General features: G+C 31.6%; 1 long non-coding RNA gene across 1 annotated transcript; it reads right to left on the reverse strand.

Annotated features, from left to right (window-relative positions):
• Positions 1-1,476: 1,476 nt before the first annotated feature.
• LOC127717882 (uncharacterized) lies at positions 1,477-14,008 on the reverse strand. The gene is made up of 4 exons (XR_007989454.1): positions 13,655-14,008; positions 7,042-7,308; positions 4,714-4,980; positions 1,477-2,348 (listed from the first exon to the last, which is right to left on the reverse strand). It is a non-coding gene; the product is annotated as an uncharacterized LOC127717882 (long non-coding RNA).
• Positions 14,009-16,012: the final 2,004 nt, after the last annotated feature.

The raw sequence follows: 16,012 nt of genomic DNA on the forward strand, positions 1-16,012 counted from the left end.
TACTCGTTTTATGCAGGTTCTCGCTTGATTTATTATCAAGTAGCCTATATCATACGACTGATTGATTGATCTCCACATGGTTAGCTTCTAGTTCTACTATCACCGGGTTTGTACTAACAAGAACTACAAGAAGGTACAACATGTGCAAAAATGAAGACGACAAAAACACACAAAATATTTCAAAAAACTACACAGAAAACAAACTAAAGACTGATCAACATTAGCCCCACACACAAAAACAATGATTATCTTATGGGTTTCGGAAGGGTACAAAGACCTTTCTTTCCCAGTGAAACCAATCATGTTGTCCATTGCAAAAAGAAGCCAAAAATATAAAGGGAATTGTTTTACATTTGTCATTTCGGGGTCTTTTATGGCTTACTATGCTCATGCGGTATGGGTTTGCTTATTGTCGAAGATCGTATGGAGACCTATATTTGTTAACTTCTACGTCATTTGGTCTAAGGTGGAGAGTTGTCTGATTGGCAATCATATCACATCTTCTTATTTTTATATACAATATGTACAGACAGAATATCTAGGAGCACATTAGTATGTTTGGTTAAGATTATTGTTCGCAAAAAATCTGTTGGTCTGTGCAGCAGTTACAATCTACTATTATGCGGTATATATTTATCGGTGCATTCTCCACACTACTGCTTCACGTGTAGCTTATATGTAATTATAGCAACTATGTCCATGTGTTTGGGATGATTTTTAATTAAATCCTTTTGTCATTATAAATTATTATTTTAATTGCACATATTACCTTATATTTAGAAACTAGGTGTCTGTTAAAAAAAGAAATGTAGATTGGTCGTTTTAGCATCTTATTGGTATTGTATCCGTATACGGTCTACTTACTATAAATTATACAATTTACTATTTGAATTATTTGCGGTAGTTTTATTTCCAAGTTCAACATCTTAATTGAAAAATGGCGAATTACAAAACTACGTATACTGCAAAGAAAATGTTTTTGTTGACAGCAGTGTGTGTTGTAGTCTATGCTGGAGTCGCACCTTCTACACACTAGTCACGTCTGACGCTTTCCCTCATAAGTAATTCGATCATATGTCTTGAATAATTTGGAAAATATTGTCGTTTCAGATGATGATATTGACAGCAAGAATACAGCATTTGAATAAGGAATAACATTTAAAGTCTCTCCTTGCTTTTTAAATTTTACTTTCCACTATTCATTTTTATACATGATTTCTACTTTGGATTAAATAACACAATAAAAGGGGGAGAGATATAAAAACTAAGGCGTTAAAATGTAATATTCCCATAATTTTAAAAATTTCAAAGATTACTGTAAAAACAATTATGATATACAGCCATATTGCTCCATTAACTTATTTCAAATTTTATATTAACAATATAGATATAACTGAAACTTAATGAATGTATAGAAAATCAGTAACAAATAGAATAGTACATATAAAATTGAACACCAATATCTATCCTAAATAACAAACCCGCAATTCTAATTCTATAAAACTGAAAAAACACCATATCATGGCTTTTTAGAAACATTAAGCGAATACGCATTTACCTTAAAATGATCTTTTGAAAAATTAATTGTTTTAACACTGCTACATTTTGTATGTGCTTGTCTCACTTCAGGAGCCTGTTATTCAGGGGTTGTCGTTTGTTGCTGATTATCAGGCCGTTAGTTTTCTCGTTTGAGTTTTTTTTTTTTTTACATTTGTCATGTTGGTGCCTTTTATGGCTTGCTTTGAGGTTTCGGTTTTCTTTATTGTTGAAGGCCACATGGTGGCCTATAGTTGCTACGTTATATTGTGTCTGTTGGTTAGCTGTCTCATTGGAATTCTTACCACATTTTCTTTTTTTTTTTTTTCTTTTTTTTTTACACGGATTCTATGCATGTATGTACAAATATGAAAGTAAACCAATTCTTCAAAGCCAAGTTTGGAAGTCATTTAAAGAGCAGAATTACGTTAAAAGCTTTTCTATACAATATTTATGTTTTGGTCATGTGTAATATTTTGTCATGCTACTTTTTTTGAATGTCAATGTCAATTTGTTAATTTTTCGTAAAGTAATAATGCACTTACAATTTACTTTAAGAACAATAGTAATTGATCCAATTCCAAGGATATTCTCTGCTATCCATGTGTAGTTTCCACTGTCGTATCGATTGACGCTTTTGAATGTGTAACAAGTTTTGTTAACATTATGCGTAACCGATATTTCCTTGATTCCTTTCAACCATCTCGTTGATGTTGGTGTTGGATTGCTATCAACAAAACAACAAAGTTTCTTCTTTTCACCTTCACTTATTTCTTCAATCAAATCCTGCATACTTGAAACCAATGGTTTATCTATTTAAACATGTTGAAACGTCAAAAATGTGCAAAAATAACAACAATGGTTGTAAATTTTTTTATGACGATATATAGTGAATTAAACTGTTAATGTGTACAGTAGAGTTTTTAAATAACATAACAATTTTTATATGATTTGCATATCACAAAAATTTGTGATTGGTCCGTTAGAAAAGTTTTCCTTGATTTACACTTCGATAGCCCATGTTCCTGAAACTACTTTCGTTACCTATATAAACACTATGTCGATTTAAATGGGAACTATTCGTGCGCGTAACACATGCATGGGATTCTGTGGTTTCAGAAAAATTGAAATTGAATTAAAACTACAGAGTTGTTTAACCAATTATAATGCATAACAACAAAAGTTATTGCATCAAAGCTTGGTAAAATGTATAAAATGAAAATCAAATAAATGTCAGCGAAATTTCATGAATGATCTTGGCGAACTAACTTCATTGCAAAACATGACGTCAAACGAATGAAAAATCTAAAGCTGAAGGTTATTCCGTTTCTATTTTGATAATGTAGCATTAGAATAACGTTTTAGAAAAGGATATTGATTCATTTTCAATTATATTACACTATTCGAACATGTATGTATTTTAGCAAGTCAATATTGCGGCTCACTCTTTAGTTACGACGTGTTAACTGGGATTTGACGGCTAATGAAAAATTGTAAATGTTTTCGCTCAGAATTATAAGGATTAAACACATTTTTCATTAGGTTATTGATGTGTAAACTAGGTCGCTGACTCAAAACTTTTTTGAATTAATCCACCAAATTTACACATCAATAATCTCTAGAAAAATATTATTTTAACTTCATTTAACATGTTTAAAATCAGGTAGCTAATATTACCATCATTATCGTTCTTACGAAATAAGTGACGTTATATTGGAATCCAAAAGTACTTTAGTATGTGATATGTGCAGCCAAAATTGAAAACGTAAGAATGTATGCATTTGTTCACAAATATGTTAGAAATATCATATTTTAAAAATGAAAGAACAGTGCACTTCTGATTCATTGTTTAAGCAGAATTTACAAAACGATTCTTGTAGAAAATCTAATGAATCGGTTATTAAAAAGTAAAATATAAATATTTGATTTAACGGTGGTAAATTATTTTGCATAAGTTTAAAATCCATTATGTCTTTGTCTTGTGTAATAGTTTTCTTTAAGCTTTGTACTTAATGCTTTCAATTTCCATATGTGTGTGCTATTTCACATTTAAGAAATCTCTGTATTACTGAAAAATTATTACACCAGGGTTTTCGATATCACAAACTAGTCAAAACATTTACTAAATTTTATCATCGGTACAAGGACATCATTCGTAAATATAAATAAACATGCAGACATCTTATACGTTCAGGTATTTCACATCCAATATTGTATGGTAATATTCTTTACAAAGCACAAAAATGTCGGCATTCACCTCAAAAGCTAACCAAACCTTTAAACAGACTTATTCGGAAAGGATATAGTTACGATACTATTGTCAAGTCATTAAGGATTGCATATTTTGGTATTAATATTGATTCACTCATAGGGTCTTTGCATCGGAATTAAACACATTTATTCTAAAACCAATTTTTGGCATGATTCGGGATATGTTCTTCTTATATATTTTATGATGGTATGATACTAAACCCCTAACGGGAGGGATTGTACTTGATTTTCGTATGATGAAGACATAATCTTTCAATCAGTTTAATTGAGGTTTGGAGCTGGCATGTCAGTAACTGCTAGTAGTCCTTTGTTTATTTATGTATCATTGTCATTTTGCATAGTTTCTTTTGTTATCTATTTTGACATCGGACTCGGACTTCTTTTAAACTGAGTTTTACTGTGCGTATTGCTATGTGTCTCTTTTTTCTACATTGGCTAGAGGTATAGGGGGAGGGTACATATCTCACAAAACATGTTTAACCCCGCCGCATGTTTGCGCTTGTCCAAAGTCAGGAGCCTCTGGCCGTTGTTAGTCTTGTATGTTTTTTAATATTAGTTCTTTTATATGTTTTGGAGTTTAGTGTGACGTCCATTTTCACTGAACTAGCACACAATTTTATTTAGGGGCCAGCTGAGGACCACATCCGGGTGCGGGATTTTCTCGCTGCATTGAAGACCCATTGGTGGCCTTCGGCTGTTGTCTGCTCTTTAGTCGGGTTGTTGTCTCTTTGACATATTCCCCATTTCCATTCTCAATTTTATTCGTTCGTTTTCGTGGGAACCAATTTCCGTGAATTCAGGAACAATTGTATTTACGTTGACATTTGATTTCGTGATTGCGCACGCCTATATAAAATGTTTATACCACGAATCATAGTAATCAAAAGTAACTAATTTAAAACTTACATTTTACTTGAAGAACAGTCGTTATTGATCCAATTCCAACGATATTCTCCGCTCTACATGTATATATTCCTTGGTCGTATCGACTGACATTGTTAACTGTATAGCAAATGTCTGTTTTATTATATGCAACAAATATTTCAAGACTCCCATTCAACCATCTCGTTAATGTTGGTGTTGGATAGCTTTCAATTCAACAACAAAGTTTCTTCGTTTCACCTTCATTTGTATTTTCTATCAAATCCTGCTTGATTGAAACCTCTGGTTTATCTATTTGAAGCAACAAAGATGTACCAAAAATTGAAAAAAAATTCTTATTCATTTCACAATTTCAATCTATCATATTCATTGATTATAACCTGTCCTTATCCATACTGTATTAGTCGTTGACTCTCAAATTACACCACACGAGGGTTCACATTTATTGAGGTATGATACCAGACCAAAATGGAAAATGAAATGTTATATTTCTATCACATATTTAACAAATACTTTAAAAAGTTGAAAATTTATCAACAAGATATATACATGTTCGTTTCCTCCACTGAAATTTTTTATTATCAGAGGTCCCCATTAGTTAAAACTGAATAAACAGATAAAAAGGGATTCTAGAATCACCCCAAATACGATATTGGTTGGTGCAGGGTGAATCTAACTTGAAAACTAAAAATATATAATCAAAACAGATGATCCATTTAATTAATGCTTTCCTGTACACTGACGAACTTTTGTTTTTCATTTTGATTAACATAAATTAAAATAATTAACAGCCTGCACAACGGTATAATTTAATCTGAGCTACTACGTATAAATCTGTATGTCGGCGAAAAACGATAAGCATTCAAGGGCCGTCTTGACCTTGTTGTAGGGTATGAATGATTCGTTCATTGTTGAAGACCCTACATCAACTGTCAAGATGAAGAACAGGAATAAAAGCCCTGTTCATTGATAATTTTCTATGTTTTCTATGTTTTGTGTGCGATTTTGTCCCATGTACATTACTCCATATCCTTTCATTTTCAAAAGACGACCAGATGGTCATGTGTTCCACCTCCGATGAAAACAATGTTGAATTATATATTACCTCAATCAAAATACCACACAATGTGTTAGATAAGAGACCACTGGGAGATAATGGAAATGCAAAAGTTACATAAAAACGAACAAAGCAATGTCCTAAAATAATAACCTTCCCTGTTAACAGTATTTTATGCTATATTTTTTATGCACAAGTTACTCGTTCACCAACCAAATCACGTTTGACAGTCCAACTTGTAGTTTATTTGATAATCCTTCTTGCATAACTTAAATAAAAACTATTGCGTTGAGATAATATTTTTACGTCATACTTGAAATTCAAAAGATTTCAGTGTTATCTTTTTTAGTATACTGCTATTTTACTTCATAATCTTCTCACATAGCATGTGTATCATCATGTTCATATTAGTATTACAAATATAACTCAATAAGAAAATAAACAAAAGTATAACAAAATATGTAATACCAATTATACTACATATACAATTGAAAACAACTATCAATCTTCAAAAAAATAAATACCGAAGAAGCAAACATCTGATTTCAAACTATAAGAGCATACCATACCTTTTTAAAAACTTGAAACTCGAAATTATTTACCTTAAAACGACATAACAAAATATCACAGTGCATACATGCATGTGCAAATATTTAGGTAAAGACAACTTTTTAAATATAGAAGTTACGACAAAATTGGAAACTTACGAACGCCAATTTATGACCTAGCAAAAATATATATTTGAATTAGAAATCACGAACGAATTTAAATCGTTATCACGAATTGAAGTGTTCGTTATAACAGATTTAATTCGTGACAATGAATTTCCGAAATAAGTAATAAAACATTATAACATATTTTTGTAATTCATGATAACGGATTAAAATCTTGATAAATTATATAAATCGTTTAAACGGATTAAATTCCTTATCACATTTTTTGTAATTCGTGATAACGGATTAAAATTGTTATAGCAATTATACAATTTTTAGAACGATTTTAAACCGTTATCAAGAATTTAAAAAATCTTTGATAACGAATATAGCTAGTAATCACGAATTACAAAAAAAAATGTGATAATGTTTTACTCGTTATTACAAATTACAAAAACTGTTATAACTTATTCCATAAATTCGTGATAACGAATTTTATTTTGTGATAACGTATTCTACAAATCAAGATAACGATTTTGATTCGCGATATCGCGTTCAAATTATATTTTTGGTAGGTCCTAAATGGGCTTCCGTGGACACTTGGCCATGCACTTATTTGTCATTAGCTAAATGTAAACTTACATTTCACTTTAAGAACAACAGTTACTGATCCACTTCCAATTACATTCTCGGCTATACATGTGTAGTTTCCTTGATCGTATCGAGTGACGCTTTTGATTATGTAACAAGTTTCGTTAACATTTTGTGTTACCAACACTGTCATATTTCCTTTTAGCCACTTCATTGATGTTAGTGTTGAATTGCTATCAAGATTACAACAAAGTTTCTTTGTTTCACCTTCATTTATTTCTTCAATCATATCATGCATGCTTGAAACCGTTGTTCTATCTAGTTGAAACGGAAAAAAACACCAAATATAACATAAAAGGTTACATATAGTTTATATGTATCATCATGTATTGTAAATCAAACTACTCATTTGTAACTTATAAAACCATTATTTTCTTGGTTACGGAATGTTTTAAACTTTATTGGAGTCCATAAGTTCTTCTATAATGTCTATGTACGCCCGTGATATATGAACGGTAGGAACTTGTTAATTCTGTAGAAACATACATTTGATTTAAAATCAAGTGAGTATATCGAAATAGAATAACAGACATTACTATTAAATCTGTATTGAAATGAATACTCACAGAATGAAGGCATACAATAAAGTAGATTCGAAAACAAACTCTTGTTCAAATTCATAATGTATTTTAGAAAATATAACTAGTTTATGAATAAATTGAACTACATGTAGGACTGATTGTTCTGCTGTGTACTGAAATTTAATGTATATTTGGAAGCAAAATGAAGCAGTGTGTACCAAGGGGTCATCATCAACTCAAAAATCGAAATACACTGACAAAGCCAAAGCATAAAAAATAAGACAAATAAACTCCCAAACACTACACAGAATACTAAAGACTTGGCAACACAAGAGGATGAAATTGTGGTTATAACAATTGGAACATATCCGTGGTCTTTTGTGACACTGATATCTCAAGAATGTCAATCAATTTGTGATGGCGTCCGTAAAACTTTCGAAGGGATGAGTTTAACTTTACTTTTTGGAACTCTTGGTTTAATAGCCTCGTTGCAAGCAGCAACCCTCTTCCAGGAAATGAAATCATGATAGGAAACACAAGCTCTGGTGTGACGTATTACTGGGAGAAATAAACTACATATGCAGGTGCTGTTAAACGGTTAATACATGGAATAGAAAGTTCACAATTGGAAACCTGACATCTTGCCATCTATCGAAAAGTTTTGTTATCAACCGACCCTCATTGCCAGTTTTTAGGTGTTAGGAAAGATATGAGGCAGACTTAACTGCATGTGTCTTTTATTTTAAGTTCGATTGGAGAAATGCGTTAAACCTAGTCAAAAAATATAAATTATTTAGTGAGAGGACATTATATATATATCAGAACGTGAAGTAATAGGATAATTATAGTGTCATTAAGGATCATTTATACGGTTATTTTCTGTCAATTTGACACCATATTCAAAATACTAAGGTTTATCTACTCGCGGACATGATCCAGATTTGGTAACTTTTTATCTTAATTGTTACATATCTTGGCCTTTGAACTATTATTATTTTATGAGTATTAAGTAGACGAGAAGTGCGTCTGGGGTTCTTAATTTTAAATCTTGTATCTTTGTTTAGCTTGACACAAACATGCTTTAAAACTATTTGCGAAGTTAACAATCAAAGAATGTTTGCCCCAATTGTATTGCTTCATATCCTCTTAAGTATTTCAGGATTACTATGTTATAAGATAACATTGAAAGGAAGGTGAAGTTGTACTTGTGCATATTGCATTTTTCTACAAGGATCTTTCTCAAATCATCTCCATAGAAATTAAATACAATGATGACATTCAAATGTTTCATATTTATTTTCTATATCTCTCCTTATCACCAAACACTCATAGACGTAAAATTGATGAACATGAACCCATGACAATAAAGATTTATTATGTATTTTAATTACTCAACACAAACGGAATTTACAATCGTTTTGGTTAATTATTACGGACCAATATTAACCATTCAACTGTTACTGATGATCACGATGCTAGCATTCTGACAAAAGATATTAGATATATTAACAATCATAGTCCAAAAATGTTATTGTAACTAATTCTAATAAACATCTATCTTTCTGCTGTCGTTTGTATTTGTTTACTTAAATACGAATGTGGGTTTTTGGTCTACTTAATATTCCGTTTTATGTAGCCTTAGATTGTGCTTCTTTCCTCGCCATAAATTTTCTACTCTAATCATATACAGTGAGTGTACAATGTGTTTAAACTACCCTGGCAAAACATTTTTGGACTCAAACGTATCTAATATCCGGTCAACAGACAGAGAAAAGGTAGGATTTCTGTTTATTTATTTGTTAATTTTAATGATATTGAAGAATATATATATATACATATAACTATTTTCGATTGTGAGAATTTCTATAACCGTTCCAGATAAATGGATAAATAAGTAAAATGGACATCAAAATGGTGAATTGAGTGAACCTTGCCTCCAGTTTGTCACATTGTACGGAAAGAAAGGTACTGAAAGAAAGATATTAACATGGAGATTGCAAGACTTGTCACTTTGAGCACCTCAATATTGGTATTTCTGTGCATGGAACGAAAGAAATGGGTCATGTCAAAATTGAAGGACCCGGTTTTGTTAATGTGTACGACCCGGTTAAGTCAAAAAAGATTCACAAAGCAGGTCCCGGTTTTGTCATATACCAGACAAACATTGAAAATTATTGTAGAGTTTAAGATTATTCCTGACAATCAAATGGTTGAAGTTTGAAGCCGGATTTGTTTTTCAAAATAGAGTTTGGAAAGCACAAAGATAAAATATCACAAACACAGCGATTTCTTATAAACAATACTCATTACACAAATTGAATAACTACATCAATACCAAAACAGAGCACACTATTACAGTCGTGTCTAAATAATGAACTGACGTATCTTAATCTTCTAATAATGATTTTAGTCAGCCAATATAAAACAAAATCTGCTATATTCGACGGCAAATTGAATTTTTGTTTATTGCTTCTTCAGAATATCTCCAGAAGAGGTCCAGATTTTTTTTTTTTTTACTCTTCACCAGAAGACATCCTGGACGTGTACAGAAGAGACCAATAAAACACGCCCCCGGAGTTTGATGGCTCGTTGGAAAAAGATTTCTTTCACATGATAACTTATCATTTTTTTGAATCCGTAAACACTTGAATTCCTACTTTAATGGAACAAAAATGATTTTAATTTTGATTTGTAAAAAAATTATCATCGTTTGAAAATAAATATTCTGAACACTTAATGTTCATTATAAAGCAAGAGAAAAAGACAAATGTATATGCATGCAGAATCGCCCTTGAAATGAATCTCCATGCGGCGCAAAGGATTACAATAATAATGCGTTAAACATCTGTTTACCCTTTGTAACTATTATACTAAGTATAATAGCCATCCAGAAAATAAAATAATGATCATTTACTTAATAATTTTATAAATAAACGGTTATTTTATTTCTCCATTGTGTAATGATTATCGTATATTGACAAATGTGCTACATTTTAGTGACGTTGGTAAATTTCTAATTGTTAATATGCTGTGGCGGATCGACGATTTTTGAAAATAAAACGGATTGTATATCACCGAGCGTAGTTAGGGGATTTTTTTGTGGACGATTTTATGCTAAAAAATAATACATAAATCGTGAAAAAAAACATGATATAATATTTTGTTCTGGCCACCAAAGGGGGGGGGGGGGGTACTCCCTCTGCAACCCTGGATCCGCCACTGATATAATATAACTATATCGTTACATTCATAAAATGTACTAAGAAACGAGAAAACAGATACATCCGCCAACTTTGAGTGCCAGTCGCGCATTTACTATACAGGCTCTGTAATCGAATGAATTAAGCCCTTTTCAAATGATTTTTATAGTTTGTTCTTATGTTGTGCTGTTATACCACTTTTTTGGGCCGGAGTGGCACTAGCACGTTCATTCACGCCATTCTGTATGTGTCAGTCCCAAATCCATGAGCCTGTGATTCAGGTTGTCTTTAATTGCTTTATATCATATTTATTTTTCGTTTTTTTTGTTTGTTTTGTACATAAATCAGGTAGTTAGTTTTCTCGTAAGAATTTTTATATATTTTTCATTTCGGGGCATTTTATAGCTTGCTATGCGATGTGGGTGTTTCTCATTGTTTGATGCCATACGGTAACCTATATTTACTATCTTTTACGTCATTTGGTCTCTGATGGAAAGTTGTTTCATTGGCATTTTTCACGGGATAAATGGCCACTTAGGTTGTTTTAAATAAGACGTTAATATTGTGACGTTAATATGTTGTAACCCAACTTTTATTCACATTGAAAATACATAATTGTAAAATACATTTATTTCAAATGTTAATTTGGAGTTTCCTTGGAATTTGAAATGTGAATTTGGTATGGAAAACATGCGTTGAAAGGCCTACAAAATTAAATGTCCTTACCTGAAAATAGGGGGAAAGTTGAAAATCCCGCAGCTATGTTATGTGAGTGCTCAATTATGAAAATTTGCGTTAGTACGAGTAACACAGAATATATAGTACCAGAAAATATAGCGGGGTTGCATGCATGATTAATTCGTGCAGAATAGTAAAGACTAAAGTATTTTTCTGACTGTCCGTCAATGAATAAATGAATGAGTAAAATTAATGATAGTAAATATATTGTAAACATAGCGTATAGTATAGTAAAGCATACTAGTTTTACTCTTTTGATAAATTGATATGGTGCCATAACCATACCATATCTTCTTATTTTGACATCATTACATACTAGCATAGAAAACAAACAAACATCATAATGTTATAAAAGAATTAATGTAAGTGCATGCTAGACAGTATTTATATTCTATTTAAAATTAGTTCGCAGATAAGTGCAATTATGTATTCGTATAGCATTCGAAAATGTGTACTCCGTATTTCGAAAAGTTCCCGTTTAAAAAAAATTTTAACAAGACAGGTTTGTTTTGCTATAACATATATATGACTCATATCATATATTGAATTTCTTCCGACGGACTATGTTCAGTGTTAACATTATATTGCATAAATTTGTGGTTTGAAAACAAAAAAAAGGTCCTTATGTAGTAAACAACATTGACAAAACCGGGTCCTTCCACTTTGACATGACCCATTTTTTTCGTTCCATACACAGAAATACAAATATTGAGGCGCTCAAAGTGAGAAGTCTTGCAATCGCCATGTTAATATCTTTCTTTCCGTACAATGTGCACAATTTAACGAAAAATTATACAAGGTTCTAATTCGAGGCAAAGTTCACTCAATTCACCATTTTTATGTGCTTTTTACTCATTTCTTCATTAATCTAGAACGGTTGTAGAAAATATTACATCTAACAATCGAAAATAGTTGTATTTGTATGTTTATTCTTCAATTTCAAAAAAATTATAAATAAATAAACAGAAATCATACCTGTTCTCTGGCTGTTGATGGTTGGTTGCCATACCAGATATTAGATACTATTGATTCCAAACATGTTTTGCCGGGGTAGTTTAGACACAGTGGTGTAGCTGTTTTGTTGATTTTCGTCCAACCTATTTCTACAAAGGCACGTTGTTGTATGGTGTGGTTCCGATCTGTTAGATTTTTTTTTACAAATATCATAAGCGTTCCGGAGCATGTGGTTAAAATGGAATGAAAATTGACAAAGAGTACATTATACAAAATTCGTTTTATAGCCAATAATTCATACAAAAATGAAAACATTAACTTTAACTCAAATTTTGATGGGTTCGTAATAACTACAAACGGTGATGAATGTCAAAAGCTGTATGAGCGTAATAATGGAGCGCTATTCTCGATGAACCTTCGTCAGTTACGGTCAAAACAAAACTACGAAACAAGCTGGCATTAAATATTCGACTTCCATATGACCATATATAGCTAATACCACCTAAGGTCAATTTGGCATGAGGGAGCCGGATGCTTAGTTTCCTAGTAGCTTATAAAATTCCTTAAAGAACAATTTAAGAAATGTAAGCTATAAATCATGTCAGTGTTGAAGCACTCACTGCTACAGAATAAGAGTAAGCCTTTACAATTTTGGTTCGTTTGCACCTCTTTTGTTAATTAACCTTCATAAGAAAAGCACAAAACCAAACTATGTGAAAGTCAAGGTTGTTTTAATATTTGAGGAGATATACTCATACTCTTGATACATTAAAACTGTGAAACTGATTCTGAATACAAATTTATGACATTTTGAAGTGGCATTTTTAGAGGTCCACATTTACAATATTTTTGCAATGTTGCAGTATCAAAGCACTTAATTCAAACAAATTGTCAAGAAGTTTTCATTTTTTCTTGTTATTTTAGCTTCTAGTCTTGTGGTTGTCCAATTACATTTTGATTATCGTTATTCTTACTGATTACTGCCTTATTTAGATATAAGAAGATGTGGTATGAGTGCCAATGAGACAACTCTCCATCCAAGTCACAATTTATAAAAGTAAACCATTATAGGTCAAAGTATGGCCTTCAACACGGAGCCTTGGCTCACACCGAACAGCAAGCTATAAAGGACCCCAAAAATGACTAGTGTAAAACCATTCAAACAGGAAACCAGTTTATTTGTTTACTTACTTATCAGTTGAAGAATATAATAATCGGGAACAGCAGGCATCTCAGAATCCTCGCAAAAGTAAAGACCTTCATCCAAAACGGAAGCATTACTAATCTGAAGTTCATAATCTCGTTCATAATCTCCTGTTTGTATTTTTCTTATGACTTTTAACCGATTGTGATGAGGCAGGGTAGGAGAAATAGATTTCCCTTCTGTATAACGATTAATTGTCCACAAACTACGATTTTCATACATATCAATCATTGTTGATTGATAAAACGAGTTAGAGTTCGCCGGTCCAAACCATTCCATATCATGTAAACATTTGAGTAACACTTTTGACCCTTCCGGATAGTATATATATCTCATTCTGGATGCGTCTGCAATATGTTTTTAGTGGTTAGTGAGTTTATGGAATACTGTTTTGTAATCATCTCGGGTTTTTGTACAGACATGCATACCTTTCTTTTATTAAAGATTCATTAACAATTATATGTAAAATTTCAATCATAAGTTTAACAACTGTCATACCAGTGGAAGGTATAGCTAGCTTTATGTGTAATACATGTACCACCAAATCATAGTACGTCACATCCGGTTGCATACGAAAAAGGGTCGAAAAAAAATATTCCCTTGAATTTGACAGTTGTAGGAAATTAATCCTACAATTCATTGCAAGAAAATATTTCTGAGTCATAAACATATATCTTGGGTGTTTCGAAGCACCATTCTTTTTTTTATTTGGTGTTTCTAAAGAAATATTGGGAAACTTGGGATTACATGGTTACTGAAGCTTGTACGCAGGAGTGTAAATTTGATTGGTTAACTTCCAGTAATGGTTTTTTTTTTGTTATATGCAATGAAATGTTATGTGAAATTTTGTCTGTAGTACTGGACAGGATAAACGTTTACTCATGCCAAGTATTTCTTTATTTGATACAAAGATAAATTCTGAACGATTGTTTGAAAAGTGCAAATTTAACAAAGACTAATAGGGGAAAACACAGTGGTGGTAAATGTAACACCAGGTTTAACCCACGACTTTCTTCGGAAAATGATGGTACTTAGTCAGAAATATGACAGTTGTTTTCAACTTACAAATATATTGAAATATAGCGAATAATTATTACAAAACAATATTGTCTATTCAATTGTTATTGATTAATAGTTTGACATCAAATTGACCAAAGTATTATATACAATAACAACCATAATCATGCACATTGTATCGAAGCTATATATGAATATATCATGTGTTGTTTACAATTGTTTATTTGAATACGTGTTTGTGTTGGGGGTTTTTGTGCTAATAAAATTTACATTGGTGACTGAAATACAGCGATATTTTTTAATGATAAAGGAATTAGATGGACAATTTCCTTTGATCCAGTTGCTTTTTTGTTTCGTTTTGTGAAGCTTTAACTTTTGCTTCTTTCTTTGCTTCATGACTCCCTGTGGATTTTCTGTATAATGACTGATTAGTCATGCTAGTTAAGGCTTTGTTTTGTTGATTTCTTCAAATCTATTTTCTTTGATGGCAAAATATGAGACGTTGTGATTTTATACTTTTTTTTATTTTTTAGTTTATATCCTGATATATTCAGCAGCTTGTGATAAAAGTGGAGTTCATCTTATCAATTTAAGGAGGACATTGTTTAAGTTTATTTGACAGCCAATAATTCATATTATTAAACAGAAAACATTTACTAGTCAAACAGTTGTCTTGTAGTCTTTGTAAGTTAAATCACGATTTTACGAAAAATACGTATATTACTACACGTACACGGAAATGAATGCAAAAAAGTTGCATGAGCGTAGTTATGAGCTTTATGCAAGGCCTCATTAGACAGAACACCACAAGAAATAAAAATTTATTTTATCCTAACACTTTATAGATTTAGTGCGTCAAAAGCGCTTTAGAGGAACCTTTATCAGGAAAGTTCAAAACAAATTACAAATGCCAAGGCCGCATTATATACTTGGGTATCTATATGGCAAAAAAATATCTAACACAATCGAAGGTTAGTTTTGCCTAAGTAGTTGGGTGATTAGGTTCTTTATAACTTCTAAAATTATAAACAAACCATTTTCATAAATTTGTGTCATGGATCATGTAAGTCGCGAAGCAATCACTGCTGGGTAAATTAATCTTTAATCTAATTGATAACTTCCTTATTTGTTTACTTACTTATCATTTTTAAAATATACCAATAACTCCTCCAGCAGAAGTAGAGACCTTCATCCAAAATTGAAGCGTTAATGATCTGGAGATCAAAATCGTCTGTTCGCATTCTTCTTATGACTTGTAACCTATTGCTATGAGACAAGGTAGGAATAATAAATTGTCCTTGTGAATATTCAGTTACATTCCACATTCT

Source organism: Mytilus californianus, unplaced genomic scaffold (assembly GCF_021869535.1).
Source record: "Mytilus californianus isolate M0D057914Y unplaced genomic scaffold, xbMytCali1.0.p SCAF_10, whole genome shotgun sequence".
In the NCBI taxonomy this organism is placed as follows: domain Eukaryota; kingdom Metazoa; phylum Mollusca; class Bivalvia; order Mytilida; family Mytilidae; genus Mytilus; species Mytilus californianus.